This window comes from Prionailurus bengalensis, chromosome D4, assembly GCF_016509475.1.
Source record: "Prionailurus bengalensis isolate Pbe53 chromosome D4, Fcat_Pben_1.1_paternal_pri, whole genome shotgun sequence".
Taxonomy (NCBI): Eukaryota; Metazoa; Chordata; class Mammalia; order Carnivora; family Felidae; genus Prionailurus; species Prionailurus bengalensis.
Window position 1 is genome coordinate 89,114,962 of NC_057359.1, and position 6,000 is coordinate 89,120,961.

Here is a 6,000-nt window from a genome sequence, read left to right on the forward strand (position 1 = left end):
GTTCGCAACACGCCAGCTGTTTGGTGCAGCCTCCTCTGCCTCCCAGGGCTGCCGGCTGCCCCACCTGCAGCCCCACCCAGTTTGCGCCCCCACGGGGAGGCCGCCTGGGTGGCTGGGGAGGATCCCACAGCACTGGCTGGGGGGCGCGGGACCTGTGTGGAGTCCAGGCTCTTTCCGGATCGCACCCTTCTTCCCCTCCACCCCCTTCCCTGTGGGTTAAAGGAATTGGCAGGTGACCGAGGGGGCCATCTGGCTTGCTCAGAGGGGTGTGGCGGAAAGCACAGAGCCCTGGCTGTGTGGCCTGGGGCAAGCTACTGCGCCTCTCTGAGCCTCAGTTTCCCCATGTGTACCGAAAGATTAACAGCACCCTCTTTGGAAGGGCTCATTGCGAAATTCTAAGAGAGGGCTCCTTGAATCACCGGAGCAGATTTCAAACTTTCCTGCTACGACCTTGGGCAGATTTCCTGTCGTCTGTAGCCTTGGTTTCCTCGTGGAAAGAAATCAGGACCTCCCCCTTCTTGGTGGGGGAATTGTGAAGTTTGCAGGCACACGGCTGGGACTGCAAGTCTGTGGCACTGATTTGGGGAGAGGATGTAAACTCCAGATGTGTCTACGTGCAGACAAAAGAGCACCCTGCTGGGGAGGGGGGAACCCTGAACTGAGACTCTGAGACCAGGGCGGTGCGGAGGGTCAACCGAGGTTGGGAACGCGTGCTCTGAGGGGGCAGGGAAAGCATCCTGAAGAAGGAGAGGCGTGAGCCAGGCCTGGCAGGCCGGGATGTCTGGAGGCTGGGGAAGAAGGCATTACAGCAAAGACAGAGAATGGAGAGTGACAATAGGCTGTGGGCAGGTGCAAGCCAGAGGATGCTGGCTGGAGATCCGCTCCCAGGCCCGCGGGAGGACAGTTGGACAGGTGAGTGGGCGCCACCTAGCGGCGCCTCCTGGCACTGCTGGCTGCCGGTGGTCTCACCTGCTGGACAGCAGGCTCCTCGCTTTCCTGCCCTTGAGAGGGTGCAGTGAGGACGTGTGTCAAGGTCGATCTTCGCCTACCCACCCCCTGGGCACCCCAGGAGAAGAATCAGGCCTGCTGCAGCTCTGGCATGAGCCTGCAGCCATTTGCTCAGTGCTTTACACGCTGTATTCACCTCACACACTTGGTGTCTCGGGGAGAGGGGAGGGCCACCCTCACTCAGTTCATTGACCCCGAGATCCGCGTAAGAAAAATCGAAGCCGGCCCCACAGAGGGGACAGTGCCCCCACCCTTCCCTTTTGACAAGGCTGGTGTCCTCACAGCCCCAGGGAAGATCGCAGGTGTTCCCAACTGGCCGGCGTGGGATCAAGGCTATCTGGGGACCAGCCAGGACCTCGGGAGAGCGGGAACCTGGGAACCCAGGGTGCTTGGCTTAGACCCAAGGCTTCCCCGGCATCCCTGCCCCCTCCTTGGGCATCCACTTACCCTCCTCCTCCCTCTGGCTCGCCAATTCTACACGGTCCTACTTTTTTTTCTTTTCTTTTTTTTTTTGCCCGTGGCCACCTGGATGTGATGGCCCCACGAACAGAAAGCTCCTGCCTGGGATTTTTAGTTTAAATTCCAGAGAGAAAGGCTGTGATCCATCCTGTTCCTCATTTGGAGCCAGGACATGTCAACTGTAGATTACCAGCTGGCCAATAACAGCTGCCCTCTGTCAGGTGCCCACCATAATCTGATGGAGGGCATTGAGCATAGGGGACCTGATGCAGGGCACCTCCCTTAGCAGGGAGTGGGGACAGGGCGGTGAGTCATGATGCCGGCTTTGGAGGAATGGACAGGAAGAGAACCGAGGAAGGAGATAAGAAAGTGACCAGGATCGTTGGGTGACAGCATTCAGGGTGTTGGCCTTCAGACTGGGTGCAACGCGTTGAACATCATCCCCACACTGGGCTCTGTGCTGGACCCACCGCCACTCTCAGACACGGGAGCTTTTGCAATCCCCATTTCATGGATGAGAAAACCGAGTCAGGGAAGTTACATAAGATGATATAATGAATAACTGCCATTCAGTAAGCGTGTCGCCTGTGCTTAATGAATGAGTCCCAGTCATTAACAGCATACCTTATTTCATGTAATCCTCACCAAAAACCAACACCCCCATTTTACAGATGAGGCATCTGGAGCTCAGAGAGGTTAAGTAACTTGGTCAAGGTCACCCAGCAACCGATGGGGCCAGAACTGGAACCCAGATCTCCGCCCTGCTCTGTCACTAGCTTCCGCCCTCTTCGTCATCTGGAGCTGGCCTGAGACATCCAGCGAAGTCTCAGCAGCGGCTCTGCAGACGTGGGCGGAATGTCAAATGGGCTTGGCTCCGTGGGGCCTGGGGGCTTGCCTGGCCAGGAGGTCGGGACCCCTGGCCCTCATCCGCCCAGCCTCTGCCCCTCACTTGCCGAGGGCACCGGGATCTTGCCGTAAAGCTGTTTCAACTTAACTCTGACAGTCACATTTATCATTAAAAATAAATTTATCTTGGCTTCCCGTGGCATGGAAAGCTACTGTGCAGTGATTCAATGGGCTTGTCACCCCTCTCGGTTAGGCACGGGGAGCTGAACAACTGGATGGTCTCCAACACTGGCTCCTCATTTTCTGCAGCTGGAGCCAGAAAGGTACAGTGGGCTGACATTTAATTTAGAATCCAACATACCTTGACATAAACCTATAATACAAAGGCGGGGGCGGGGGTGGGGGCTGCCAAGCCCGGCGGGGGTGGGGGGGCGGGGGTGGGAGGGGAGTCCAAGTGACAGGGTGGATTTCTTTCTTTCTTTTTATTTTTTATGCTTTGTCAACACGGAGTGGTGATGACAGTCTAGAGGCCGCCATCAAAGGCGACAATTAGCATAGAGAGGACGTGTGTGCGTGTGTGTGTGTGTGTGTGTGTGTGCGTTTTTGCCGTGGTGTGCTGGGAGGGGGCGGTGTGGGGCTGCGCCCCGAGTCCGCTGGGGTGCCGCGTGCGGTAGCCCGCAGCGCGTCCGTCAGGTGTCACCAGAGAAAGACGAGCCGAAGCCAGGTCCTCGGGGCTAGGACCGGAGCCCAGGAACAGGATAACTTGGTCATTCCGGGCAGGATGGCACCTGCCCATTTATCTCTGTGGCCCCAGCCCTTCCCATAGGTCCTCTGACACACAGTCAGTGTTCAATAAATACAGAGCAGTCAAGGACGATGTCATTTTAAAAGCCAGAAGCAGAGGTCTGGTTTTTTTCTGCAGGGGAACATCCTAGTAGACTCTTTGGGTGTGAAAACCTGAGGCTCAAGGCTGGCCGGGGAGGGGAGGGCAGGACACAGGAGGGAAGCAAGAAACCCAGGAGAAGAAACCCTTGCAAAAGCACCTGGACAGGGAAGGGCCGGGGAGGGGTAGGGGGGGAGAGGGAAGAGAGGCCACATGGGGGCCTGGGAAGCACAGCCCTGGCGCAGGGGTGCGTATGCTCTTGCTGAGAGTAGCTTTCCCATCTGTTACCCTCAGGGCTCTGCTCAACGGCCTTGTGTCCGGGGCGTTCCGGGGGAAACGGAAGGAATGGCTGCCATCCCGTGCCAAGGTCAGCGCGAGGCAGAGCGAAGGGTCCGGCTGTCGGAGGGGAGGGCGGGGATGCCGTAGAGGTCCAGAATGCAGCCCGAGGAGGAAATCCGACCAGCAGGTGACCCGAGCTTGAGCCATTTCGGTTTTCATTTTCGAGCACTCACAGTAGCCACCATTTTCCGGAAGGCCTACCTCGTGCCAGGCACCGTGCGGGCCGCTCAGCCTTCCTCGTTGGGTTTCCTCGCAAGAGCCTAAGAGGCAGCTGCTGCTTCTTGTCCGCATGGGGCAGATACAGAAACAACGGGAGTACGTGCAGGTCGCGTACCTTGCTCCAGCTTCTACGTCTCGTGAACCCCACGTCTTGAATTTGAGCTGGGCCGCCTGACCCCGCTTCTCCAGAACCCTCGGCGGCGGAATGCGGGGACCCCTGCGCACCTCACGCTCGGGTGGCAAATGTTTATACCGAATGAAGGGAACTGGGTGTGGAAAGCAAAGATCTTGTAAGTCTGGATGCAGCAGTGGCCCCGTCCCAGCTACAAGTGGCCTCACTTCTGAAAATGGCGTGCCTTGGGGCGCCTGGGGGGCGCAGTCGGTGGAGCGTCCGACTTCAGCCAGGTCACGATCTCGCGGTCCGGGAGTTCGAGCCCCGCGTCGGGCTCTGGGCTGACGGCTCGGAGCCTGGAGCCTGTTTCCGATTCTGTGTCTCCCTCTCTCTCTGCCCCTCGCCCGTTCATGCTTTGTCTCTGTCTGTCCCAAAAATGAATAAACGTTGAAAAAAAAAAAATTGAAAATGGCGTGCCTTATCTTACTATCTCTTTCCTGTGCCGGTGACTATAAGGTACCGTGTGCCTCGATGTCCCCGGAGCGCTAACCCCAGGGTAATAATAGCCGTCCCTGCTGCCAGCTTAGTCACGGTGCCGTGTTTCCCGGCGCGTTTTGTAATTTTGGATCGTGTGCGTCCTCTCTGTCAGAGCTTTATCGGTGGGAATCCGGGGTGTCCTGGGCCGCGAGTTTGTCCTTCCCCAGATTTGCTTTTCTTCCCGGGAGGCATCCGAAGCCACTTCGAACCCAGGGCCACGTTAAGCCCTCATCTTGCACGTAGAATAAATTCGAACCACGTCTTCATGAGAACGGGCCTGCGGGTGTTCGTTTATAGCAGAAACTTTCCTGTCCGCTTCCCTTTCTGCTACAGATGGAGTTTTTCCTTGTCTGCCCATCTCCACCCAGATTCCCTGCCCTGGCTTTAAAAAAAAAAAAATTTTTTTTAAGATTTTAAGTAATCTCTACACCCAATGTGGGGCTGAAACTTACAACCCCGAGATCAAGAGTCGCACGTTCTCCAGACGGAGCCAGCCGGGCGCCCCTTCCCCGCTCCCCCGTTTTGCTTCTGACCTCTGTTCATTTCCTTTTTTTTTTGCTTTAGCTATATGTCTAAAAGGACGTTTGTTAGGTCATATGCAACACTTGCAGGCTTTTGGTGGTAAGAGTCTAGTCTAGTATCACTGACAACAGAAGTCTCTCCTCTCATGCCTATTTTTCTCATCTTAACGTTATTATTTTCGTTTTTTTAATGTTTATTCATTTTTGAGAGACAGAGAGAGAGACACAGAGCGTGAGCGTGGGAGAGAGAGAGACAGGGAGACACAGAATCCAAAGCAGGCTGCAGGCTCCAGGCTCCCAGCTGGTCAGCACAGAGCCCAACGGGGGGCTCGAACCCGCAAACCGCGAGATCATGCCCTGAGCTGTAGTCAGAGGCTTAACCGACTGAGCGCCACCCAGGCGCCCCTCTTTTCTCAGCTTTAAGAAAAGACAAAGTCTGGGGCGCCTGGGTGGCGCAGTCGGTTAAGCGGCCGACTTCGGCTCAGGTCGTGATCTCGCGGTCCGTGAGTTCGAGCCCCGCGTCGGGCTCTGGGCTGACAGCTCAGAGCCTGAAGCCTATTTCAGATTCTGTGTCTCCCTCTCTCTCTGCCCCTCCCCCGTTCATGCTCTGTCTCTCTCTGTCTCAGAAATAAATAAACGTTAAAAAAAAAATTTTTTTTAAAAGACGAAGTCTAACATACGTGTGATGAAAGGCACAGATCTTAGAGGTAGGGTTTAGATGACCATTTCCACCTCCCTAGAAAGTTCCCGCGGGCCCCTTTCCCGGTCACACGCGGCCGCCCGGAGGTGCCCCCAGTCGTGATTTCTATAGGAACTACGTTTTGCCTTTCCTCGACGGCCCGGCCACGGTGTGTTTAGCCACCTTCCTGTTGATGGACGTTCGGGCTGCTGCGCACGGGGCTGCTGTGCCCATTTGCACGTGCGTCCCGCCCCCGCCGTCGTTCATGGGCTCTGGGGACGCACACGGTGGCCTGGCGGGTGTCCTCCTTGCCCCTCGGGCCTGCCAGAGGGCCCGTCCTAAGGCTGTGGCCGGAGAGCCGCTGGGCTGTCACCCGCGCCTCCGAGGAAGCTGGCGT